Source organism: Tursiops truncatus, chromosome 13 (genome assembly GCF_011762595.2).
Source record: "Tursiops truncatus isolate mTurTru1 chromosome 13, mTurTru1.mat.Y, whole genome shotgun sequence".
NCBI lineage: Eukaryota > Metazoa > Chordata > Mammalia > Artiodactyla > Delphinidae > Tursiops > Tursiops truncatus.
The window spans coordinates 1,792,017-1,819,247 of NC_047046.1; the positions used below are offsets into that span (position 1 = coordinate 1,792,017).

General features: G+C 51.6%; 1 protein-coding gene across 1 annotated transcript in view; it reads left to right on the plus strand.

Moving 5' to 3' along the window:
- The first annotated feature begins 5,225 nt into the window (after positions 1-5,225).
- RIMBP2 (RIMS binding protein 2) overlaps positions 5,226-27,231 on the plus strand; it is a 258,014-nt gene continuing 236,008 nt past the window's right edge. The window contains exons 1-2 of the mRNA XM_073789923.1: positions 5,226-5,366; positions 23,385-23,484. The gene's annotated coding sequence lies outside the window, so the exon portion shown is untranslated. The remainder of the gene's footprint in view (positions 5,367-23,384; positions 23,485-27,231) is intronic.

Genomic DNA, 27,231 nt, shown 5'->3' on the forward strand with positions numbered 1-27,231 from the left:
TTTCATCATCCCTGATTTCCTGTCTTGGTTAGAAAGTCCTCCTTCATTTTAAAGTAATGAAAAAAATTCATGATTTCTTCAAAGATGTCTCATTTTTCCTTTATGTGTTTAGATACTTGATTCATCTGGAAATGATTTTTGTGTAAGAATTTAAAAACATTTTCCCATTTTCTGAATATCATATACTGAATGATCAGCCTTTTCTTATTGATTAGAAATGACACCTTATCATGTAGTAAATGCTGTTATGTGATAGGATTTATTCATCCAAGTCTGTTCATGCACCAGGACCAACAGTTTTATTTACATATAATGTCTGGTAAGGCTGGTATTCTTTCCTTACCCTTTTCTACCCTAAAAACTTCCAAGTTATACTTTCGTGCCTTTATCTTCATACAGAGTTTAGAATCAGCTTCCACAGGTCTAAGAACATCCTGCCTGTATAGCTTGTGTAATGACGTTAATTTTTAAGATTGATTTAGGGAGAATTTTATAGAATCTAAGCATCCCATCCAAGCATAGGGTATACTTTTCTCTTTATTCAATTTTCCTCTTTTGTTCCTCAGTTTTCTTCATGTATTTCTTACATATTTCTCATGCAAATCATTCATAGGAATGTGTTTCCTTTTGCAGACTGCTACCGGAAATGGGATTTTGTTCCCTTTCCATTATATTTCCTAACTGGGTGTTCTTCCTATACAGGAAAGCTATGGATTTTTACGTATTATTAATATTAAATGCAATGATACGCAATTTTTTTTCTGGGAACAAAAATAATACCTGATTGTATTCTATCAAGGAATACATGAAGAATTTTCCTATTCTGTTGTATTCTATACTGTTCCATTCCGTTCTGTTCTTATTTGTAACAGTTTCTTGGTTCACATGGGTTTTCCCAGTAGACAATCATAGCATCTACAAAAGCGACTTGAAAGCGACTTAGGTGAGCACACCTCACTGCTGGCCTTGGAACTGGCCTAGTGGAAAGCCCCCTGTGCTTTGTGGCAGCTCAGGGCCTGCTGAGACCCTGACGTTCAGGACCTATTCTTAGCTCCACGACGATCGTAGATTCTGCTGCTTTAATACTGAACCCTCAGAACCACATTGCCGCCGACACCTGGCATTTCCTCGGAGAGCCGGTCCAAATGTGCTTCCTCCGGCTCAGCTGTGCTTTCTCCATATATACGACTGGAAGGCTCTGGGCAGCAGCTATGCAGCTTTGCATCTGGTGCTCGCTCCTCTGTCGTCTTGCAAACACGCTTTGCATTCGGGATCAGATAAACAAACGGCGCGTTATTTATAGCAACTCTTAACAACCGAACAGGCCCGGTTAATAGGGGTGCCTTCGTGGGGTCTGTTTTCTGAGTTGCCTCCAATAAGTGTGGAAGGGGTGAGCTTCTTTGATTTCTTCAAGGAAGCGAGTCTCGGCCCTGGCAGCCCATCTTCCAGACCTAGGTGATCCTCTCCCGCTGTGTCTTCATGCCCTCGTTCTTCACAGACGCAGCGTGGCTTCCTCTACATCGTGACTTACCCAAGAGCCTCTGCCTGTGAAATTCTCTGCTTTGTTACATTCAACAGTGTCTTAAGCCCAGAATTCACCTGGTTTTTGTGAAGTTAGAACATGGTACCCGGAGGTGGAATCACTGCCTGCCTTTTCTTTTCTTTTTTTTTTTTTTTTAATTTTATTGAAGTGTAGTTGATTTACAATTTTGTGTTTAATTTCTGCTGTGCAGCAGAGTGACTCAGTTATATATATATATATTCTTTTCCATTATGGTTTATCACAGGATATTGAATATAGTTCCCTGTGCTGTACAGTAGAACTTTGTTGTTCATACATTCTATATATAATTGTTTGCATCTGTTAACCCCAAACTCCCAATCCATCCCTCCTCCACCCCTTCCCCTTGGCAATCACAAGTCTGTTCGCTGTGTCCATGAGTGTGTTTCTGTTTCATAGATAGCTTCATTTGTGTCATAGTTTAGATTCCACATATAAGTGATCTCATATGGTATTTGTCTTTCTCTGACTTACTTCACTTAGTATGATAATCTCTGGTTGCATCTCTGTTGCTGCAAATGGCATTATTTCGTCCTTTTTTTATGGCTGAGTAGTATTCTGTTGTATATATGTACCACATCGTCTTTATCCATTCATCTGTTGATGGACACTTAGGTTGCTTCCATGTCTTGGCTATTGTGAATAGTACTGCAATGAACACAGGGGTGCATGTATCTTTTTGCATTAGAGTTTTGTCTGGATATATGCCCAGGAGTGGGATTGCTGGATCATATGGTAGTTCTATTTTTAGTTTTTTGAGGAACCTCCGTACTGTTCTCCATAGTGGCTACACAAACTTATATTCCCACCTGCCTTCCTTTTCTGATTGGACGGGGCAGTGTCCTCTCCTGGCCTCAGCGTGCCTGGTCCTCTAAGTGGGCTCGCACAGAGACCCTCGGGTGAGCAACTTCCGTTGACATGAAATACTGGGAGAATGATTCTGGAGTCTCAACAAGGCTGGTTCAAGTGGCCGTAGCCCGGCGTGGGGAGGATTCAGCATCTTAAAAGTATGTGCTTTTGTAGGTGAATTGTTTCAGAACCTTGGACTTTAGGCCTGTCTGATCTATGGATTGCTTCAAAACAACCTGCTGAGAAAAGAGGGGGAGAAAGCCATATTCATACCATTGAATGGCCTTCTCAAAGAACGAGTTCTTTTCTAAAATTTCTAAGGGGGGGAGAGTTTTATTTTCTTCCGTCAACCCTGTTCTTTTTCTCCCATGATAGCCCCATGGGTGGATGCTCTCTAAGAAGCAGATACGATACTTTTGTAGCTGAGGGAACAGACTGACCTGTTGAAGGTCACACAGAGTTGGGATTTAGACTTTGGCCAGCGTGACTCCCAATTCATGTGCTTTTTTTTTTTTTTTTACTTTTTTATTTGAGATGAGGTTCATGTAACATAAAATTAACCATTGTAAAGTGAATAATTCAGTGGCATTAGTGCCTTCACAATGTCGTGCAACCACCACCTGTGTCTAATTCCAAAATGTTTTCACAGCCCCCAAAGGAAACCCTGTGGCCATTAGCAGCCCCTCCCCCTCCCCTCTCTCCCCCTCCCCCGAGGCCCAGGCGGCCATCCCACTCATCTCCTTTCTGTCTCTGTGGCTTTGCCTATTCTGGATGTTTCATCTACATAAAATCATACGACACGTGGTCTTTTGTATCTGGCTTGTTTCCTTACCAGCATGTTTTCAGTTAATCCGCACCGTAGCCTGTGTCTGTGCTTCCATCCTTTTGATGGTGGCTTGTTTCCTTACCAGCATGTTTTCAGTTAATCCACACCGTAGCCTGTGTCTGTGCTTCCATCCTTTTGATGGCTGCATAGTATTCCACTGCCTGGACAGACCACTTCTGCGGATCCATCTGCCCATCAGCGGGCATTGGGTTGTCTCCACCCATTGGCTGCTGTGAAAGGAGCTGCTGTGAACAGGGGTGTACAAGTGTTTGCCTCCTTTTCCCTGGTCGTGGTTACTGGGAACTGATGGCTCTGCCTGCAGAATGAAAAAGGGAATGGTGTACGCTTCATAAAGAGAGTTAAATGTCAAGTTGCCATATGGCCTGTGAATTATATTCAATAACATTAAAGAGCAGCATTTGCAAATTGCTTCTGTGCCTGGTATTTTAGAGTTTGGTGACAAATTTATGACCTTGACCCTCATAATTAAATTACTTCATTCTAAAAAAAAAAGGAAATGGTGGGGCGGTTTGCTTCCCCCTCCTGAAAGGGGCACAGAGCTCTTGGTCCAACAGAAAGAGGCTGGGACTGGCCTAGCGTATACGGAGCTGTAGGAAGCCTTCCGTCTTGCAGGCAAATTCAGGCGCTCTCCATCCTTGGGAAGCAAAAGCGGGTCCTGATTAGGAAAACTTCCACTCCACCTGTGTACCACGGTGACACAGAAGTCGTTTGGGGAAGGAGTGTCCTTCTGACCAGTTAGCTTTTTATTTTTTATACTATGTTTATTTATTTTTTAAGAAGTTCAAAAAATTTTTAAATTTTTGGCCACGCCGCTAGGCTTGTGAGATCTTAGTTCCCCGACCAGGGATCGAACCCACACTCTCGGCAGTGAAAGTGCGAAGTCCTAACCACTGGATCGCCAGGGAATTCCCCAGTTAGCTTTTAGCTCATGGTGGTTTGTATAAGGCAAACAACCCAACCACCGTGGTGGAGGGTGTGTTGGATTTTCCCGATGCCCGTTTGGTAAGCCTGTTAATAGGAGAAGCAACAGAAAGCATCTCGGGAGACCCTTTCGTTTTTGTACAAAGGACCTGCAGCTAGTGTATGCCTGCCTCCCACCCCGCGGTCCCTGTCCAGGCAGGCGGCACTGGGACCCCTCAGAGACACAGTCCAGGTTCATGGGACCCAACACGGGGCTTTCCTTCCACGAGCTAAATTGTTTAGCATCTTTAAATCACACATGATGGGGTTTTCATCCCAGGGAACAAACTGTGTGTGCCCGTGTGTGTGTGTGTGAAGTCCACGCACATTTTCCTATTTTCTCACTGTCTCTGCCGCGTTGCTAGGTAGCTGGTACCTCTGTGCAAGGGTCTGAACTTCTGGGAGGATGAAGAGAGCACATGTTAATTTTCTTTGGATTCGGGAGGCTGGGGGGCAGCGGGGGAGCCAGACCAGCGGGTGCAGACCTGAACAGCTTGGGTGGTTGGTTGCACATAATCACTTAATTCCTAGCTGCACTTGAGTTTCTGAGCTTCGTGGGGCGCGCGAGGGCAGGTTTTCCCTCCCCTTGGCAGCCCAGAGGGCCGGTTGGTTGCAGGAGCCACCCGCCCCCCCCTCCCCCCCCCCCCACTGCCGGCAGCCAGCAGGGGAGAGCTAGTGCTGTTATTCCGGGGAGGGAGCATCACCCACCGGACCCCGAGCCCTGCTTGGCTAAGAGAGCTGTTTCGCCTTCATTTCTGTCCCAGCTTTTGGCCGCAGCTCGGTGGAAAAGACACTGGCAGGGAGACGAGAGCCATCTTGGGGTGTGTGTGTGCGCGTGTGTGTGTGTGTGTGTGTGTGTGTGTGTGTGTGTGTCTAAACACTGACGTTTCCTAGGCTCTGGGTACCGCTGCATGGCGGATGATTCCTCCCCCCCGCCTTTCTCTCTGTGGGCCTGCTTGCCTGCCTGCAGAAAACTAATGAATCATTTCTAGCCGAATCCAAGCGGCGCAGACACACCAAGGCCCTCTCTCTCTCTCCTCCCCTCCCCCCTCCCTCCCCTCCCTCCCTCGGCCCCAGTTTGTAATCTGACACAGCAGACTGCAGTTGTCTCTGGGTGAACCTCCCAGTCTTGGCACTGCTGCTTCTAAGGTAGGCTGAGATTTATTTTTTTCTCCTAAAAATAGCTTCACGTTTCCCTTTTCACCCCTCCGCACGCACCCGGCGCTGCAACGGCGGTGATCTCCGGGCGATAGCCGGAAACTGTCTGCGCCGACAAAGTTTATTTTCCAGCGGTTTGAGGTTGCCCTTCAGCACGGGGTCCCGGTACCGAGCTGCCATGGACGCCGGGTGCAGGAGAGCCGCGGGGAGGGGGGGACCGTTTCCAGACGATTCCTCCCGCGGATGTGGGGTGCTGCGGCTTGGTCCCCGTGGATCTGGTTTCCCAGGGCAGGGCTGACGGTTCTCTGTCGCCGTGGGGTTCCCGGAGACCCCTCCCGCCCCCCTACCCCTCAGCTTTGCAGAAAAGCCCCTCTGGGCGCAGTTGGACATCACACCAGGCAGTGCCTTTCGAACTCAGAAGTGTGAGCTTGGACTGTTTCACATCTGAGCCTCTGGGGGCTCTGGAAGTGGTCTTTCTGGGGGTGGGGCTTGAAGGGGGAAGGGGTTGGGGGCCAACAACTAAAAAATAAGAGTTGTATCATCCACAGCTCGGCTCAGATTTGAAATGCATTGAGCCAGGAGCTTGGACGTTGAGAATTTGTCAATTCATGTCCCATAGACTGACTTGAATAATATGTTTGTCAAAACAGATGTTCCCGGCAGAATGTGCGTGTGTGTGTGTGTGTGTGTGTGTGCGCCCACGGCAGGCTGTTTGCTGGGGCACACTCTCCCCCTGGAAGCCGTGTTTTCACCTGGAGATCCAGTGTTTACAGGACCACCTGCCCGGAGGGAAGTTGGGTTTGGGAGGTCCAGTGGGGTCAGGGTGCGGCTTGTTCTCCTCACGCTGAGGCCTTTGTAGAGTCAGGCTTGCTGCTGTCCCCAGGGTGTCCCCACGGGCTGGGTGGACGCAGCTCAGCACCGGGTCGTTGGGCCCAGGGCATCGGGGCTGCCGGGGGGTCATGCAGGGATGCGGGGCAGGGTCTGCGTGCCCCCGGGTTCTTAGGATGGCCGGCTGAGGGAGGAGGGGAGGGCGTTGGGGAGAGGGGTCCACCCTCACCTCTCTCTGCATCATCACCTTTCACTAGCGAGGCCCCACCTCATCAAGGGACAGAAAATGTCCCCACGGGGGAGCAGGCCGAGGAAGACGAGAGTGGGTGGGCTCTGAAAATGGAAGGTGGGCTGGAGCGAGGAGGGCTGTCCCGGCTTGCGAGCCTCTGAGTGTGTGGGCCGTGGACCAGCTCTCCTCCCGTCCAGTTTCTGAGCCAGGAGTGAACACGGTGCCAGTGGGAGGGGCGCCCTTCAGGCTCAGCCTGATTGCAAGGTGGCCAGTCCCGGGGGCTGGGGACCCGCTGGTAGGACCCTCCTCTCCATCCCAGACGCCCCAGCCCTGCTCCGGGATCTCCTGGAATTGGCTTCTGTCCCGGCCCCAGCTGCTGGTCCCTGGTATCTGGGGCTTCGTACCTGGGAGTGGGGTGTGGGAGCCTCGGGGCGGGCAGTTGGGCGCCATCTGGGCTTGTGTCTCCGGCGCGGGGCTGTGGTGTAGGAGGTGGGCCGGCAGACGGCCCTGGTGACTGGGCTGGGCCTCAGGGTCTAGGGCTGCTTGGCCAGCCCTACGGCACTGCACCCGGGACACAGAGCAAAGCATTTTGAGGTTATTTCAGGGAAGTGGCCGCCAGCTGATATTACCACCCTCCCCTTCTGAGAAGATGACAAAGTGGGTCAGGGAAAGGTTGGCGCTGTCAGTGTGCCAGGGGAGATGGTGGGACCGTAGGGGCCAGACCCCAGCCAGAGGCCTGTGTCCAGCTCCCCGCAGACCCAGGCTGCGAAGACGGGGACCCGGCCACATCCGAATCCCAGGCAGGGGGAGTCTGAAAGCTTCCCCACATGAGGCCCTGTGCAGACTGGGCTGAGAACTAGCAATTAAAGAAAAAAAAAAAAAAAAGGGCAGCAAACCAATTCAGCTGATTCTCTCCACTGTGGGTTTTAGTCTCATTTCTCTTGCTCGGGGCCTGGTTGGCGTTTGGGAGGAGAACAGCGTGTGCTCAAAGGGCAGGAGGGAGGGGCACAGAGCAGGGAGGCTCTTTCCTGAGCTCCCACTTGCAGACCTCCCTCCTTTGTGTTTTGGAACGAAGCTTGAAGTTTTCATTAGTGGGGGAGCACCCGAGTCATCGGAGGGCGGGCAGTGGGAACAGTTCTGCTAGCAGAGCTAGGGACGGGTCCTCCAGGGTTTGCGTCTCTCAGTCTCTGGTGCTAACGCTGCTGGCCCAGGGACCTCATTCTGAGAAGCGCTGGGCTAGGGCGTGACCCCACGGCGGTTAAGCATCTGTGGGAGTCGTCCTCCGCGCTCTTGACTCTGGTTGCGGATGTAAATAAAGTGTGACTCTGGCACGGCCCTTGCCCCTCAGGTGGGTCTAGGCTCGTAAATGCTGGAGCTTCCTTTGTACCGAGCAGACACCTTTCCAGAGCCACTCGAGCAGCTGATGCCGGTGGTGGAGACGTGGAGGATTTTACCGCGGAATTTCCCAGCCTCTTCCGTGTAGCTGGAAGGTTGGAACCTGTGTGGTTCTGAGAGCCCAGTGAAGGATGCACCTGCTGTACTGGTCTGTGGTGGGTGCACCGGAGTGGCTGACACCGACTTCTAGAAAACTCTGTTCTTCATTTCTCTGGTTCCTTTTGAATTTGATCGTTGTATTCTATGAGCAGTGTTTCCCTAACTTCTCCTTGCCTGTGCCCATCGGTTTGAAAAGCTGCCTGATCTTGTTATGGCATTTGCTCCAAGCTCATCTGGGCTTCGTGCTGACAAGCAACGGCCTGTTGGTGTTGGTGCCGCTGCCTTGGGTGAACCACACTCCTTGGTCCTTAATGTGCTGTCATTACAGGGCCTCCTTTTCCCTTTCCCCCTCTCTTACCCTCTGTCTCTGTCTCTCCCTGGCCTCTTCCCTTTCACCCCAGTCCCCACCTCCTTTACCTTCTCCATCACAGCCAGTCCCTTCAACATGTTTGATATATACCCTTGAATTTGCATCTATGTGAGATGTTAGTGCTGCTGTATTCGCAGGTGTTCTGATGAACATAAATCCCATTGTGCTCTAGACCTTGTTCTGTTTCCTGCTTCTCTCATGCAGCCCTGTCCCTTTACAGTCCATCCATGTGGCTGTGTGTATTTCTGGTTAGTTACTTCTAACTGCTGGGAAATATTCCATAGAGCTCATGGACCACGTTGTGCTTGCCCATCCCCATCGAGGCCACCAGGTTGGCCCCAGAGCCCTGCTGCACAGACGCTGCTGCGGCAGAATCCTCGCACGTGTGCCTTACGGTCCCACGTGAGAATCGTTCTGGGTGCGTCTCAGAAGTGGATCGCTGGGGCAGAGGGGACGTGTCGACTTCATTTCATCAAGTTCTTCCAGCTTGCTCTGCAGGGTGGGTCCTCTTTCCCCAAGTTCTTGCCAACACTTCACATTGTCTGACTTTCTAATGCTGGCAATGACTTTTTCCAGCCCCTGTAGGTCCGGTCCTCCCTGAGGAGGTTTGGGAGTGAACATTCACAGACACTACGGTTCCAAACTAGCATCTGTGGGTGTCGGGGGGGCATGTCCAGGCAACTGGGCTGTGTCTCTTCGTACGTCTTAGGAGGCCTGCCCTGTGTCTCAGGCTCCGTAGGTAATGGGTCTTCCTCTTTGATAACTGGATATGGTCCTCAGGGGGATCTGGGAGGACCCTTTCGCCCAGCCTCGCAGTGACAAAGAGTCTCAAATTAACCCTTGACGTTAAAAGCTACGGTTTCAGTCGCCAAGATCCACTGAGAAGACTCCAAGAAAAAGTTATTTCTCATGTGACCTTAAACCATTCCCAGCAGCTGGACCACCCACCTGTGTGGATCCCTCTTCATAGGTCAGTCATATTGTACTAGAGTTTGTTGGGTTATAGTTAATGTATTATTAATACGTTATATGTATACATCCACACATTATACATTAATTATTACATGGATACCTGAAAAGTAACAATTTAAACCTGTCTTGACATTTCTTAGTCTTTCACTGGGCCACGAGGCTCCTAAAATGGGAGAAGCTGGGTCTCTTCTGGGATTCTGAGAGGCCAGATAACCTATTCTTTCTTTTTTAATTTACTATTATTTTTAGTCGAAGTGTAGTTGATTTACAGTGCTGTGTTAATTTCTGCTGTACAACAGAATGACTCAGTTATACACGTATATACATTCTTTTCAATATTCTTTTTTATTACGGTTTATCCCAGGATGGTGAATATAGTTCCTTGTGCTGTACAGTAGGACCTTGTCAAATAACCTACTCTTAATGTTCACCCACCCGGGAAAGAGGTGTCACGACTTCCAGGGCCTGAGGGGCTATGCAGGGACACAGGCGTGTGAGGGGACAGAGTCTGTGGCAATGTGGGGTAGTAGGGCTTGCGGAGAGATGGAGGGAGCAGAGTGGCCTAAGGACATTCATCTGAAAATATCTTATCTGCTGGCATTTTTATGGTCTGCTTTTCCGCCCAAGCAAGCGCTTTGCACAGAGTAGGTGGTCAATAAATATTTTTTTGGAAAGAATGAATGAAGGAAATGAAATGACCTACAGGATATGCCCCAGGGTGGGGTGGGCACCCCTCCCCCTCCCCCTCCCCCCTCCCTTCCCTCCCCCCTCCCCCTCCCCCTCCCCTCCCTCCCCCTCCCCCTCCCCTCCCTCCCCTCCCCTCTCCGCTCCCCTCCCCCCCCTCCCCTCCCTCCCCTCCCCCCTCCCCTCCCTCCCCTCCCCCCTCCCCTCCCTCCCCTCCCCCCTCCCCCTCCCCCCTCCCCTCCCCTCCCCTTGATCTGGTTACTGCCTGTGCACTGTTTTTCTCTTCACCCTCACCATGAGAGGGTGAGATCTCACCATGAGAACCATGACGGTTCTCTCCTCTAAAATGAAGTTCCTGGAAGGCAGTGGTTGTGACCTTTATTTTTATATGCCTAGTGCATTCGCTTATTCATCCCACAAACATCTGAGCACCTATTAAATATTAAGTAGCATTTTATTTATTTATTTTTTTATATCTTTATTGGACTATAATTGTTTTACAATGTTGTGTTAGTTTCTGCTGTATAACAAAGTGAGTCAGCTATACATATACATATATCCCCATGTCCCCTCCCTCTTACGTCTCCCTCCCTCCCACCCTCCCTATCCCACCCCTCCAGGTGGTCACAAAGCACCGAGCTGATCTCCCTGTGCTATGCGGCTGCTTCCCACTAGCTATCTATTTTACGTTTGGTAGTGTATATATGTCCATGCCACTCTCTCACTTCCTCCCCGCTTCCCCTTCCCCCTTCCCGTGTCCTCAAGTCCGTCCTCTACGTTTGCGTCTTTATTCCTTCCCTGTCACTAGTTTCATCAGTATCATTTTTTTAGATTCCATATACGTGCATTAGCATACGGTATTCGTTTTTCTCTTTCTGACTTACTTTACTCTGTATGATAGACTCTAGGTCCATCCACCTCACTACAAATAACTCAGTTTCGTTTCTTTTTATGGCTGCGTAATATTCCATTGTATATATGTGCCACATCTTCTTTATGCATTCATCTGTTGATGGACACTTAGGATGCTTCCATGTCCTGGCTATTGTAAACAGTGCTGCAGTGAACATTGTGGTACATGTATCTTTTTCAATTATGGTTTTCTCAGGGTTTATGCCCAGTAGTGGGATTGCTGGGTCATATGGTTTTTAAGGAACCTCCGTACTGTTCTCCTTAGTGGCTATACATTCCCACCAACAGTGCAGGAGGGTCTCCTTTTCTCCACACCTTCTCCAGCATTTATTGTTTGTAGATTTTTTGGTGATGGCCATTCTGACTGGTGTGAGGTGATACCTCATTGTAGTTTTGATTTGCATTTCTCTAATGATTAGTGATGTTGAGCATCCTTTCATGTGTTTGTTGGCCATCTGTATGTCTTCTCTGGAGAAATGTCTATTTAGATTTAAGAAGCATTTTAGGGGCTGGGCACAGAGCAGCCAGCAAGATAGCTGAAGTCCCTGTTCTTATGGAGATGACATTAGTGTGTGTGTGTGTGTTTGTTTGACAACAAGCAGGTGAATAAATAACCAACAAGTGGAGGTAACACCATACAGAGGTTTACAGCAGCCTGACTTGAGAGACTGTGGTGGGATGATCCTGGAAGGACTCTTGGAGGAGGTGACATTAAGCTGAGCCCTGAATGACGAGAAGAATCCAACTGTACAGATACCAGTGCAAAGACCCTGAGTATTTGCAGGAAGGAAGGGTGTCTTCATTCCTTTTAGATGGCTGTGCAGGAAGTGCTGACAGGGTGTTTCTGGAGCAGGTGGGATGACAAGGGTCTGGAGTCCCCAAGCTTTCACCCGTGGACACTGAGAATGAGCTGTGAGTTCCCAGGAGTGTCTGGAAACCAGTGGGCGGTGTACTTTGCCAGTTCCTTCCTCAGGGAGTTGGCTATGGGGGGGGGGGTCCCGCTGTTGAAGTGCAAAGGTTCTCCCTTCCTCCTGTCCCCACCCTGCCCCACCCCCCATCCTGTGCCGCCAAAGAAAACCCAGTTGTCCTGCTTTTGGAAAAGAGGCCTTTAGAGGGCGGCTTGTAGCTGCCGATCTGGCGGCGGGACTTTGGTGAGATTCCCTCGGATGAAATACTCCTGTTGCCAAGACATGGATGCTGTGATAACGGTATTTAGCATTGTCTGCTGCAGTTGGTTCAGCAGAGTTGGTTTCCATTGGGATGTTTATTGTTGGCTGATTGTTTCTAACACAGAAACACTCCCCATCATGTCGCTCCGTTGTTACTTCAGACTCAGAGATGCAGAGAAAAATCGGGCAATGGTTTTGTTTGCTTTTTTCTGATGTTTCCCTCCTACCTCCCAGCCCCCAGCGAAGGAGCCCTGGAGTATTAGGAAGTTATGTCTGGGGTGTTAGTGCCAGGTCTGTAAAGGGCTCAGATTCACGAGCCCAGGATCTGATCTGTGCATCCACCTAGTTAGCTGGGACCTGCTCCGGGGTGGGGATGCCGGTGAGCTTGGAGCCTGGGGCTTGGACAGGTGACAGGGGAGCCTCTGTTGACATCAGAACCACACAGACAGTCCCTCCCCAGCTCACGGCATGGGTTCTGCAAATTGAATTTGTTTTTTTTAATGACATCTTTTAAGTTTTATTTTGAAAGTAATGACTGTTCATTGTGGGAAAGTTAGAAAGTATCAAAAAAAAGAAAAGCAGGAAGAAGAAAATATTTATGACTCACAGTTCTGTCACCCAGACACAATCATTGTTAATATTGGCATTTTTTTCCGTTTCTTTTCTCTATGAGGATTTTTATTCCATTAACTGTTTTGAATTATGTTTTTAAAACATTTTACATGATAAGGTTGGCATTCTTCCATGACATAAAAAAACTGCAAAAAACATACCTTAGAGTAGCTGCATGTACTTGAACGAGGCTGTCGATGTTTCCTCATTATTACAGACAACGGGCGGTCACCACACCCAATCTGCTGTCCTTCTGGGTAACACGCGGGGCTGGCCGTTCGGAGGGTCGTGGGCTGAGTTTTACAGCAGGGTCCGCCACGGCACGGGGCAGCCACACGGGAGAGGCTCAAACTGCCTGTCAAGGTAGATTAAAACCTGGTGCCCACCGACCTCATCTTCCCTCCCAAACCTCCACTGCCTCTGGAAAGAAATCTCTGGACATCAAAGTGAAGAGCGCCACCTGCCACTCAGACACCCCATCTTGAGGATTGGGGGTCACTTTGGACTTCTCCTGGCCCACCCGCATCCAGACAGTCCCCCAACTTTGCTTGAACATAGCCGTGGCCAAATGCCCCGTGCCAGCAAGTGGCTGACACGTAGTAGGCGCTCAGCTGACACACAGCAGGACGGGCTGGGTGGCTTTGTCACCCCCAGGCTCTGGACAGTCCCCAAGCCCATCAGCTCTGGGTGGTGTCCCTTCTTTCCAGTTCTGGGCCATTTTTTAGGCTGAGAATTCAATAAGGGAACTTGTGTGAACAGTTCTTGAAGCTGCAGATGCAGGAATACGTGTGCTGCTGGCTGGACATCTCCGCGTGCCTTCACTTTTTACATGTGCGACACTGTGGCTTCACGAGGTGGGCCTTGGTGCTAGTTTAGACCCATCGTACAGACAAGACAATCATCTAAGAGAAATGAAGGGACCCTTCCAGGGTCGCACAGCTGGACAGGGACGGGCCAGGCTTCAAACCTGGGTCGGCCAAGCTTGGAAGCCAGTGGGTACCCACCGTGTGGCGCTGCCCTTGCGGCCCACCTTTTCCTTCCTCGAGGGAGGACGAGCAAGCTGGCCGGCACGTCTGGAAGGTGGTGGGCGCAGGGTGAGGACATGTTGGGAGGAAGCAGGTCCAGGTCACGCAGCAGTGATCGGAAGGGCCTCAGATCTGTTCCCGGCGAGGATAAAAGCAATCAGGAGGCCCCCAGGGGGTTGCATGGTCTGCCTGTTTTCAGCAGGCTGCTCCGGCGGCTGTGTGTGGGTGGACCGCAGGACAGACATGGACAAGGAGGTGGGAGGGGCCGACACAGCCACCCGGGGGTGCGTCGGTGGGGTCTCAGCTCAGGTCAGGGCACAGTAGTGGCCATAGTGAGAAGAGATCAGACTCGGGATGTGAAGGGAAGAAGGGGGAACAAATCGGCGGGAAGAAATCTAGGGTACAGCTAAGGGGGGAAGAGGAAGCAGGGAGGAGAAACAGTATGGAGTTACACACGGCTCTGTTTCCAGCAACGGTTCTCAGATCTTTTAAAAACTACGGATGCCTGCTGACGAACAAAATAGGTAGGTCCACACACGGGAATACTACTCAGCTGTGAAAAGAGTGACGTTCTGATGCCTCCCAAACCGTGGGTGAACCTCGAGAACATGATGCTAAGAGAAAAGAGACAGACACAGAGGACCACCTGTTGTATGATTCCACCGGCATGAAATGTCCAGGACAGGAAATCCGTAGACAGGAAGTGGATTCGTGGCGGCTCAGGGCCGGGGACTGGGGGGGATTGGGAAATGATAAAGGTGTAAGGTTTCTTTCTGAGATGACGAACATGTTCTAAAACGGATGAAAATGTCTCGAAGTGGACCGTGCTGACGATTGCATGTATCTGCGAATAGACTAAAAACCACTGAATTGTACACTTTATTATTATATTTTTTAACATCTTCATTGGAGTATAATTGCTTTACAATGGTGTGCCAGTTTCTGCTGTATAACAAAGTAAATCAGCTATACATATACATATGTTCCCATATCTCGTCCCTCTTGCGTCTCCCTCCCTCCCACCCTCCCTATCCCACCCCTCTAGGTGGTCACAGAGCACTGAGCTGATCTCCCTGTGCTATGCGGCTGCTTCCCACTAGCTACCTATTTTACGTTTGGTAGTGTATATATGTCCATGCCACTCTCTCACTTCATCCCAGCGTACCCTTCCCCCTCCCCGTGTCCTCAAGCCCATGCTCTAGTAGGTCTGTGTCTTTCTTTGTTTTTTAATGGATGAGTTCGATGCTATGTGAGCTGTATCTCAATAAATCTGTTTTTAAAATCCTGATACCTGTGCCGCACCCCAGAGCACCCACTCCAGGAGGGTTGAGTGGCCCCTGAAGGCAGGTCTCAAAGGCTCCGGGCACTGTGGGGCGGCTCGGGGCTCCAGGGGCTGGTCTCTTCTGGCCTGGTTCCCTGTGCAGCCGCACCCCCTGCAGGAAACCTGTTTCCTCCTCTCTCCTCGAGGGCGGGGCGGGCTCCCCTTGTCCTTTGTCGGGGGCCGCTTCCTCTGGCCTTCCTTCAGGTGGTCACTGTTCGGAGGGTGCATGACCCCTCCGGGCATGGGTGTCTCCTCCTGCCCAGCCCGGCATTCCCTGGCGGGTGAGGCCTGGGTGTGCAGACGGCGCGTGTGCAGGGTCAGAGCTGTAAGCAAGGCAACTGCACTGATGTGGGTGGCGTGTGACTCCCGAAAGTCCGTGGCACCCGAGGCTGCTTTCTTGTCTGTAACTCAGCTTGTTTTAGCTCCGCTTTTTCTCAAGAGCAGGAAAGTTAATCTTATCACTGGAGGATAAATTCAGTTACTCGGTGTTTTCGCTAGCATTTCAGGATTTCACAGTTAACTTCTCTTCCGCGCGGGGAGGAGCATACAGCTGGCTGGGGTCAGCTCTGCCAGCAGGGTTGAGCCTAAGCAGGACTGGTCCAGAATATTCTTTCCCTCTTCCCTGGGGTGCAGGAGGTCCGGGGTGAAGGCCTCCATCACTCTGTCAGAATACGGTCCTGCCACATTGGGGACCGTTGGTGTTTTCTGAATAATTCCACTGTTGATTATTACCATAGTAATAATGCATTATTGATTCACAGTTCCAGTTGTGATGAGTCTGTTTGGGGTCCAGTCATAACAGCGGTACTGAAATAGCTAATGCTCTAAGGCGGGAGCTGTTATTCTCCGCACCTTCAAGGTGGGGACTGAGACCAGGGAGGGGAAGCCAATTGCCCAAACTCATGTGGCCGGCGAGTGAAGCAGCCAAGGTTCACTGTGGCCCTTTGGGCAGAGCTCATGCGCTAACCATCTTGCCACACTGCCACTGAGGAGCGTGCTGACCTGCCCCTGCACTTACGTCTCTCCCTACGGCACCTGCAAGGGGAGTTAGTTCCACAAATGGGACTGTCCGAAATGGCCTTCAGTAGATGGCATTGGCCGTGGTTAGTCTTGAGCCACACTGGCTGGTTCTCATCTTGGCTCTGTGATCTCCTGGCTGTGTGACCACAGGTGTGTTTCTTAACCTCTCTGTGCCTCATTTTCTCATCTCTAAAAATGGGAGAACAATGGTATCTACCTCCTCCTCAAAGGATCGAGCTAATACAGGAAAAGTGCTCAGGACCTAGTAAGCGCTCAGTAAATATTAGCTATTACCATTATTCTCATTCAGATGGGACGTTTTGATGATTAAATGAGTTACGTGATGTGAAGCATTCAGGACAGGGCCTGGCGTATAGTGAGGGCTCAGTACATGCTGGCTAATATCATCACTGCTGTGATTCTTGGATTCTAAACAGACCAGGCAGTAAAATGACAATGGAATTAGTAGGATAGTATCAACAGGACAGAATCGCACCTGATATGTTAACGGGGGCCTTCTCCCCGCACCCCCTGCACTGGATGGGGGTTAGTCCCTGTAAGCTTTGCACCTGCTCAACTGACTGACAGCAGAGCTGAGCCCCTGCACAGGCCCCTCCCTCAGCGGTGCCCTCTACTGGCACGGGATGAAAATGTCACATTCTCCCCGCTCTCAGCAACTTGAATGTTTAAGCAGCCACGTTACATCTTGGTGACGCGCGTACTCTGCAGAAACGGCCACGTGGAGGGGAGGCTGGGCTCCCGTGTGGCTTCTTTATGAAATGCCTGCTGCCGTGTTGACCTGGGGAACAGCTCCTTTAAAGCCCGGACCCCGGCTTAGTTCACGTCACAATCAGGCTTGACGTCGGGCCCCGCAGTTCTGATCTGTTTCGAGAGCCCAGAGCAGAGGTGCCAATTGCACTGGTCCTTTGAAGTTTGTCTTGACTGTTGTCTCCTGGGCAGTGTAACCTAGATTTTTTAGTAGATTTTTCTGCAGTTTATTTATTTTCCTTTTCTTGTGAGCAGAGCTGCCTAAACTGTGTGGGAGGAAGAGACTGTGCACGGAGTGACATCCGTGTGGCCCTGCCTGGGTGGATGAGCTGTGATGGGCTCGGTCTCCCTTTGTCTATCTCCTGCATGGGGCCTTGGGGTACATGCTTGCGTTTGGAGCCCTGCCCAGGTCTGGGCAGACAGGACGTTTCTGCAGCGGGGGGAGCCCGAGCCTCCTTCCTTCTCCCCTGCACGGTGACCTGGAGGCCTGCAGAAGCAAGGGAGAGGGAGGAACGGCGGGAGCCTCAAACCCAGCAGCAAAGGCAGGAAACGCCCTCATTGATTTTTCATCAAGGAGGAGCACATCAGAAACAAGGGTGCCCACGGGGGGTTAATCGGTGCGCCTGGCCCATGGGACAGCTGTGTCCACTCCGGGCCAACCCCACCCCCAGGATGGTCCTGTGGCTCACAATCCTGGAACAAACAAATGGGGGAAACATAACTCCTTCCTCCCCAGCAGTAAACACGCACTGGAGAACACGGGTTAGCTGCCCCAGGAGCCCTGGGTTCTGGTCTTTGTTTTGTAATGAACAGGCTGGTACCACGGTTCCAAGGTGGAGACAGTAATCTCACGCCCGTGTTTCCCAAGCTGGGGTCACGCAGGCATCCTCTCCCCACCTCGTGCACCTGTGTGTTGTGAGCTGCCGCAGTGCTTTGCTTGCCCCTTTATCCCTGGAGTGGGGTGGATGCCCCCCCTGCCCCCCCGGAATGCCAGCTTCGGAATTTCTTTTTGCCCCCGGTGTTGAAGCCTATGCTATTGCTGACTTAGTATCTGTTTCAATGGACTCGTTTTCCTTTTTAAAGACATTTATGGAGGCTAAAAAGAAACAATTCTATGTGATTACCATAAATGAAATCTTCACATCATCTTAGATGAAATAAGCCTAACAATGAAAATAGTGAAGGTAAGAGACGTCTAATGTTTTCTAGAGGTTTGCTCCTGCTCGCCTAGGCTCGGCCCTTGAGGCCTACCCTGTTTTGGTAAAAAAGGTTAATAATAATAATAACAATAACTAACGCTGCGACAGCTGACAAAGGCATTCAGCTCTCCCTGGGTGCCAAGCAACGTCCTAGACACTTGGCAGGTTTTAGCTCGTTAAGTCTTCATAGCAGCCCTACAGGGTAGGTGTAGGAGGCTGAATGCATCTGTGTCCTAATCCCTGGAATTGTGACTATTGCCTTATATGGCAATAGAGTGAATATTACCTACATGGCAAAAGATGGGATTACGTTAAAAGGACCTTGAGAGGAGGAGCTTATTATCCTAGATGGTCTGGTGGCCCTGAATGCCGCCACCCGTTCAGACACAGCGGAGGAGGCCCTGTGACCCTGGGGCAGAGACTGGAGGGATGCGGCCACAAGCCAAAGAAAGCCTGGGGGCATTAGAAGCTGGAAGAAGCCAGGAAGGACCCTCCCCCCAAGCCCCAGAGACCTTGTTTTCAGACTTATGGCCTCCAGATCTGTGGGAGAATGAATTTTTGTCGTTTTAAGCCACTCAGTTTGCTGTAATTTGTTACTGCTGCCAGAGGAAACTCAGACAGTAGCCATTGCTACCATCACCATTGTGTAGACAAAGAAACTGAGACACAGAGAGGTGGAGTAGTTAGCCTGAGATCACACAGCCAGGAAGTGGCAAAGCTGGGATTTGAACTGGGGTGGATGGACCGCGGAGTCTGGGGATCTCAGACCTGCCCGAGGCCGCTCACTGCTCGTTGGTGGGCCTTCCCCGCTTTGGGAAAACTGGAGGCCGGCAGGCAGATTCATCACCGGGAGCTCATTTAGGAAGCAGGTCGAAACGTGGAAAGCGCCACACGACAGAAGACGGCTCCTGGGTGTAAAGGCTGCCTTCTGCAGGTGTGTTTGTTTGCTTTTCAGATAAGAGGCTGGAGCTCAGCCTGTCTGAAAGCCCACGCGGGGAGGGGCTTGGCCATGACCGAGGACCTGCAGAGGCGGTTTCCCCTCACCCCTGCCTCTGGCGGCTCAGCCCTCCTTCTGGCGCCTCTCGGCACCCTCGCCCGTGGTCCTGGTGCCAGGGGAGGGTCAGCGTGGCCACAAGGTCCCCCACCCACTTTCCAGAGGCCCCTGGGCCTTCCTGTGCCGCTCCATCCAGGAGGGGGCTCAGCTGGGGCGTTTGGGGCATAGAACGGGGACATTGTAGGAGGACTTCACTGAAGCTCTCGTCAAAACACAACCAAAGTGGAGCCGTCTCCTTCCCCAGCACGTGACAGACCCAGTGCACCCAGAGGGACGCCCTTCCCCAGCGGTCGGGCCCCAGGCCTCTGCCTCGTGCTGAGTGACCTGGGGCTGTGATTCCTCCTGTCGCTTCTAGATCTTTCTCTCCTAAGCCAACCCCTCCTCCTACCCCCGCCTCTGCACTTCCTACACTGTTCTCTTATGGGGTGCTGTTCTGTTTTTCTTTCTTCTCCCCTAGGAATCTCCATCTACACACACACACACACACACACACACACAAATACTCCACCAGTTAGACTTGTTGAATCTTATTCAAAATGTGGAAAGTCAGCGTGAGCCCAGAGCAGGCTGCAGGCGGCGGCTTATGGCTGGAAAGTTAATCAGGGCCAGGAGAGGTCAGCCCGGTCACGTGAGCTAATGCCTCTCAGATCCCGATTACTGGGCACCTGACGTTGCGCCCCACCAGAGCCAGGCGGCAGAGCCCAGGCTGGCGCTGAGTCAGGATGGGGTCCGCCGTCCCCAAGCCTCCAGGGCTGGGCGGCGGGTGGCTCGGGGAGAGGATGCGGGATGGCAAAAGGCATGTCTACGCTTTTTAAAAATGATGACCATTTAAAAATACCCTTCCTGCCTGACTCCTAAAGGTAATTTTCAAACACTGACACTAGGCTGTCATTTTCTTATTAGCGAATCAAGGATTCTCGGGCCGCCTGTGCAGTAAGCGAAGCGCACGCGCGCTGGGCAGTGAGGGGCCCCTGCGTGATGATTAGCGGCGACCGTAAAAGGCAGATGAGCCGGGGCGCGAATGGCTGCCCCGGTGATCCTGGTTCCGACGCTGGCACCTGCAGCAATTATTTTAGGCTTCGAGACAAACGATCCAGCCTGTGCCCGCTGAGGTGACCCAGTGACCTGCAAGCATTACCGGGAAGATCCTATTATCATGAACTTCTCGGGGCATCTAAAGCGAAGCACCAGCATTTACTGAAATGAGGGAATTGCTGGAAATCCCAGTCTCATCGTCTCGGCCCGGGAAAGAAGGAGGAGAGATAGATGATGATGCTGCTGTTAACACACAGAGCCAGGTCCTCTTCGACGCCCTCTGAGTTTTTAATTTGACTGAATTTCCACAGCCCTGTTATGAATCCCGGTTTTAGGAATGGGCTTTGGATGAGGCACCAGGAATTTAAGTAACTTGTTCAAAGTCACACAGTTTGTAACTGGGGGTGGGGCTGGGGGCAAGATTCTAATCTAGGTCATCTGATTCCAGAGCCTTCTCTCTTAAGCAATGTGCAGTGTTTCTTATTGGAAGAAATTAATAGCTGAGAAGACATTCTTTAAATGCCGGTGGGGAAAGGAAGGGCAAATACACAGTCTCTCTCCCCCTCTCTCCCTCTCTCTCTCTCTCTCTCTCTCTCTCTCTCTCTCTCTCTCTCTCTCTCTCACACACACACACACACACACACACACACACACACACACCCCCGTTTCCACCTGTTTTCTCCTCCAGCTCCTTGATTACTGACTGTTTCATTGCTGAGTTTGGTGGGGCCAATGTTGGAATGCACCTAAAATCATTCCCCAGGGTTCGCCCACTCTAATGCAAATAGTCAGTCCCATTCTTTTGTTAAGAAGAGCAGTTGTTTGGTTAACTGGAACTCTAGAAATTTCTCATACTGGATTATTGGCTGAAATCAGCTGGAACCAGTGCTGTCAGGGAGCTTCTCCTAGGCCGTGCTATTATTAAAGGGCGCCTTTGCCTGCAGTGCTTCTTTCTACAGCTCCCGACCCCCTTCACGTGCATGTGTGAGGGTCGCACGCACAGCCAGCCGGGCTGAGCGGCACGTGCCCGGCGGACAGTGCCGCTGGCCGGGAGCTATGGTGGGGGAGAGGCAGGCTGCAACAGCTGCACACCCCCTTTCTTTGATTTTAAGGTCACAGAATCAGTTGTAAACCTATTTTTCCCACTGAACTTAAGGATCCATTATTAAAAGACATACTGTTATTCGGCCCAAAGATCTTGGAGAAAAACGAATGAATTCTGCGGCTGCCCATCATGAATGATTTGGGTCCTGTTGCCTTCAGGGCCTGGAATTAGCAAAATGCTCCAATGCTCGGTGCCCCTTTCAGGAACCTTGAACCCAAGGCCCTGTGTTCTGACCCCAAGCCAACTGTGAAGTTCTCCCTTGAGTGTTCTCCACCCTCCAAAGGTGCTGTCCTTCCTCCTCGCTACTGTTACTCCTCTCTGTTCTTTGGAGCCCTTATTTCTTCAGGGGTTGTGTTATGGGCTGAGTTGTGTACCCACCCCCCCAATCCATATGTTGAAGTCCTAACCAGGACCCCCAGGACCTCAGAACATGACTGTTTGCTCTTTAAAGGAGATGGGGGCCTTGAAACAAGGAACTAAGTCTGAAGGAGGTCACTAGGGTGGGCCCTAATCCAAGAAGACAGGTGTCCTTATAAGAGAAAATCGGGGACACAGACACCAGAACTGTGTGCGTGCACAGAGGAAGCCCACGTGAGGACCCAGCGAGAAGGCGGCCGTCCCCACGCCAAGGAGAGAGGCCTCAGGAGAAACCAACCCTGCCCACACCTTGATCTTGGACACCCAGCTTCCTGGACTACAAGACAATGCATTTCTCTCTCCCTCGGTGGTGTTTTGCGCTAGCAGCCCGAGTGGATCCAGCCAAGACGAGCAGTTAAATGTGTGACCCAGGCAAGGCGTGGACGGAGGGGACACGACCTGCTCGGTTGGCCGACATCCTTACGACTCTATGCGGGCATCCCCGCATGGCCTGATGAAAGGCTGCACCAATGTACTGGGGGCCTAGAGCCTGGAGGCGCCTGGCTCATGCCTCTCCTTCTGCCCACCTTCTGATCCCACCCAGGCCTAGCTCGGAGTTATTCCTTCCATAAAACTGGCCAATGGCCTCCAGCCGTGATGACTTCCTGCCTGTCTTTTGAAATCCCACAGAAATTTCTTCTATTATTTTTTTGAATTGAAGTGTAGTTGATTTACAGTGTTGTGCTAATCTCTGCTCTACAGCAGAGTGACTCAGTTATACACACACAGACATTCTTTATTTCTTATATTCTTTTCCTTTATGGTTTACCCCAGGAGACTGGATATGGTTCCCTGTGCTACACAGTGGGACCTTGTTGTTTACCTGTTTTAAATGTAATAGTTTGCGTCTGCCAACCCCACGCTCCCAGGCCATCCCCCTCCCTGGAGAACCCACACGATGAGGTTGGAGACGAGGCAGGGCTGGATTGCAAGCCGCAGTCAGGATTGTGGACTGAGGTTGGAGACGAGGCAGGGCTGGGTTGCAAGCCGCAGTCAGGACTGGGCACTTGATCCTCAAGGTAAGGGGCAGCCTCTGAAGTCCTTTAAGGAAGAGGATGACACAGTCCGATGTCCATTTTCCCAAGACTGTTCTGCCTTCTCGGCAGAGCTTGAATTAAAGGGAGGCGTGGCTAGAAGAAAGACCGCTGAGCGGGCTGGTCACGTGATCCGGGGGGAGCTACTGGTGGCCCGGATGAGGATCGCAGCATGAAGGAAGTGCAAGGATTGGAGAGTTAGTAGGAGGCCACCTCGGCAGGACGCGTTAACGGGCTGAGTGACAGGAGCGAGCTGAGTCGGGAGTCGTGGCTTCCTCATCCGATCGGCAGGGCTGTCAGGGCTGCTCTCCTGGAGAATCTCACTCGAGGATTACGGTTCTTCCAGCATGGAATGGCCCTCTGGTCCATGGTGTCCTAGATCCATCATTCAGGATTATGCTCAGTTGCATGTTAAAGAAAATGCAGTGCCTCAAACAAGATACGGCTTTGTACTTTTGTGGCTTAAAAATGTCAGATGTGGGGAATCCAGAGCTTCCAGGTGTGTGGGCTTCCCGGAATCACTGGGGACTCAGGGTCCTAGGTTGCTGCTCTGTCGTCTTGATGACAGTGACCCTCATCTTGATGCTCTCGGGATGGTGGCTGGAGCTCCAGCCGGTATGTCCGCATTCCAGGCAGAAAGAAGGGGAAGTGGATGGAGGGCAAGAAAAAGGGAGGGACAGCTGAAGCACCCCCTGTCGTGTGTGTTCTTGGAGACGCCATTCAGTGGCTTCTGCTTATCTCTCATTTGTCACACCTGCCAGGTGCCCAACCCAAATTGCACCAGAAGCTGGGAAATAACAGCTGATTTCCTGGGGCGTGACCGCCTGCAATACAACTGGAGTTCTGTGAGAAGGAAGAAGGGTGAGTGCATACTGGGTAGACCAGTGGTCTTCAGAACACCTGCTCTCCTCACCCAGCGTACATTTATTTTCTGGCCTTTAAGCCTCTCTGGTGACGGACCTACGAGTGGATTCTCCACACAGTCCTTGGGTTTCATTGGCGTTGAGGGTCACTGCATTTAAAGGGAAGCACATAGGATAAACAGCCGTCACTTTTGTGGTTCACCTAATTTCACTGGATTGATCCTCTCTATCGTAGGTTGTCATTATGCTAGAATTGGCTTTGTGTGTGTGTGTGCGTGTGTGTGTACTCAGACTTTTCCCAGTTGTCTAAATTATCTTTAAAAAGAAAGTTTGGGACTTCCCTGGTGGTCCAGTGGTTAAGACTTAGCCTTCTAATGCAAGGGGTGCAGGTTCGATGCCTGGTCAGGGAGCTAAGATCCCACATGGCTTGTGGCCAAAAAACCAAAACATAAAACAAAAGCAATAGTGTAACAAATTCAGTAAGACTAAAAATGGTCCACATCAAAAGAATCTTTAAAAAAAAATAGAAAGTTCTAAGAAGTGCATTTTTAAAAATAAATTTATTTATTTATCTGTTTGTTTATTTTGGCTGCATTGGGTCTTTGTTGCTGCGCGCGGGCTTTCTCTAGTTGCGGCGAGCGGGGGCTACTCTTCGTTGCGGTGTGCGGGCTTCTCATTGCGGTGGCTTCTCTTGCTGCAGAACGTGGGCTCTAGGCATGCGGGCTTCAGTAGTTGTAGCACACAGGCTCAGTAGTTGTGGCTCGCGGGCTCTAGAGCACAGGCTCAGTAGTTGTGGTGCACGGGCTTGGCTACTCCGTGGCATGTGAGATCTTCCTGGATCAGGGATCGAACCTGTGTCCCCTGCGTTGGCAGGCGGATTCTTAAACCCTGCGCCACCAGGGAAGTCCGGAAGCGCATTTTTAAAAGAGTGTTATTGTTGGGTGACTTCATCTTTAAGCTGCCCTCCTGGGTGGGGATGAAAAGGTGTAATTACGTGAGTCCCTTCAGGAGGCAGGCTTCTGTCATTGCTGATTGTTTTAACATCGGAGGTGCAAGGAAAAGTGGACAAATGAATTTAGAGATCACCCTTTGCATTTTCTTCACATTTCATTCATCCATCCATTTATTCATTCAATCAAATTGGTACACGATGATTGCATATAAAGTCATATCACATGAAGCTCACAGGGAGAAGGGCAGTCAGATGTGTCACTTTTGAGAATGCTATAATAAAAATACGGGGGGGGGGGCAGCTCGAGTGTTATAGGAGACAGTTCTGTGTTTAAATCGTGTCTTCACTACTTGCTCATGGAGTGACCTTCCCTCTCAGTTTCCTTGTCTGTAAAATGGAGATGTTAATAGTTCCTAACTTGTAGGTGAGTGTCTATTCAATTTCATCCCATCCCATCCCCTTCTATGCTATTTAAACAAATGGTGTTAAGACCTCCTAAATCGATTCCACAATCCAATCGGTCGGTCATGCCTTGACGTCTGGACAACTCCTTTCCGGAACCTCACGTTTGGCCGTCCTGCGGCGAGATAGGGCATGGGTGGGGCTGGGATCTTGAGAGAGGAGATGGGGCCGCCCTCGGGACGTGGGACCCACCCGGAAGGAGACCTCCAGGGTCTTTGTGAGATTTATTTCTATGCATCAGGACGGGGCGCCTTTAATGGTTTTTAATCACAATTTAATAAATAAAACAGAGAACAAAGGACTCATCAAATCGTTCTTGTTGTTCGCTGTTCAACACCCGCTGCTCAGCACAGATAAGAGGCTTGGTCGTAAAGCAGCAGTGGGTGGAGGGGCAGCAGGCAGGAGGGGGCTTGGAGAGGACGCGCGGCAAAGACGGGGGTTTGGGCGGCAGGTGAGAGCTGGACCTGGGTGGGTCCCGTGGCACTCGGACCGCCGCCGTGCCTGTGAGTGTGTCGCCCCAATCCCCCTTGTTCAGGAACCCTCTCCCTTCCCACCTGCCCCAGGAGGCCATGGATTTAAGGCTTCCAGCTGTGAACTCGACTTATTTCCTGCTCTGTCCTGAGAACCCTGAGGCTTTCTTCCAGAAGCAGGAATAAAAGCCGCCCCTCGTCTCCGGGTCTGGAGGACTCTCCCCGGAGGCTGCCTTCGCTGGCACATTCAGCTGCCCATCAGCCCCGCCAGTGCCCCGTCGAATCCCTTTCTTGCTGGTGGGTGTCTGAGACATGGCCAGCGTCCTTCTTTCTGTGCAACCATCAACAAATAGATTCTCCTTTTCCATCGTGGCGGCATCCGGTACTGACTTCGTAGACCCCTTGAAGCACCCACAGACCACGTCTCTCAGTTAATGACAAGCTCCCACTCACCCGGGAAGCCTTTATCGGCGACCTGCCGCGCCCCAGACACAGCTGCAGCTACCTGCGGGGTGGCGGTGAATCAAGCCCCATTCACACCGGGAAGGAGCCTTTAACTTCAGCCGATCGCTACTTAAAAATAGTTTTCGACCACGTCCGTGCGGCACACCGCACGCTTGCTGTGTTGTTTTTCTCTCCTGAGAGCTGGGGTGGGTCCCACCTAATTCAGCTTCTTAAGCAAGGGCCTCCGGCAGCTGCCCTCCCCCCGGCCCCCTCCGTCCTGGCCTTTAAGGAAGGCTGGATGGGAAGCGGGAGGGAGGGAAGCATGCGGAGGCCGGGGCTCTGCTCGCGGGCAGGCTCTGCACACGGAAGCCTGGAGCCCCATCCCCCTCGCGTCTCCAGCATCTCCGTGGCAAGCCTGCTCGGACAGCCACCTCGTTTGCAGGTTGACAGAATCACAGGCCTGCTTCGGGTCCTGTGTGGAGTTGCCGAGGCACAGCAAGGATCCCTTGAGCCCTGCCTCCTGGAGGCGCTGTCGGCCTCTCGCTTTATACTTACCCTGAGCCTGTGGGGAGGGGCGGCAGCCGGTCTGAAGAGCTCACCTCCGAGGAAAGCGAAGTCCGTTTACACCTTCCCGCCTTCAACAAACACACCCCTTTCATGGGGGACCGCGTGGGAGTTACAGAGCACCCATTTGGGAGGAAGTCATCCCTGTGACCCGCTTCCCCGTGGACCACGGGGTTCTTCAAGCATCTCCTAACGACCTGTGAGGAGTCCCAGCAGCGGGGGGCGGCCCCGCCCATGCGCTCCTGACACGTGAGGTCACATCCTCCCGGAAGGAAAAACTCAGCCTTTTTCTATCTTCCTCTGGAGTTTCCGGCGGTGGCCGTGGCGTCTGGGTCACGCGTCCGCTCTCCAGGAGGAATGTGCTCTGTCCATTCCCTAAGCGTGTCCCAGGCGCCTCCTGCCAGACCTGGATGGTTTCAGGTGGTGACAGGTGCTGTGAAGACAGGGACGTGAGAGAGAGTGGCCGGCATGGGCTGGGTGAGGCCCTTAGACGGGGAGACCTGAATGGTGAGTGGGGCCCCGGGGGGGGGGGAGAGTGTTCCAGAGTGTTCTAGAATGTTCCATGTGCCCCCTGATATCAGGGCGAGCTTGATGTGCCGGAAGAATGAGAAAGCCAGTGAGGCTGGGAGGTGGGGAGAGGGGTGTGGGAGGGGATGGGTAGATCGCATGGTACCCACCGTGGGTTCTGCTGTGCGCGCAGAGCCTCAGCGAGTGGCGTGACGTGACTGATGCGTTAAGGGGCTGCGTGCTTGTGCAGAGAACCCGCCGGGCAAGATGGTCAGGGGTCTGGCGTAAGTTCCAGGCAGGAATAATGGCCCCGACGAGGCTGGGAGCTGGGAACCACGTCTGGGAT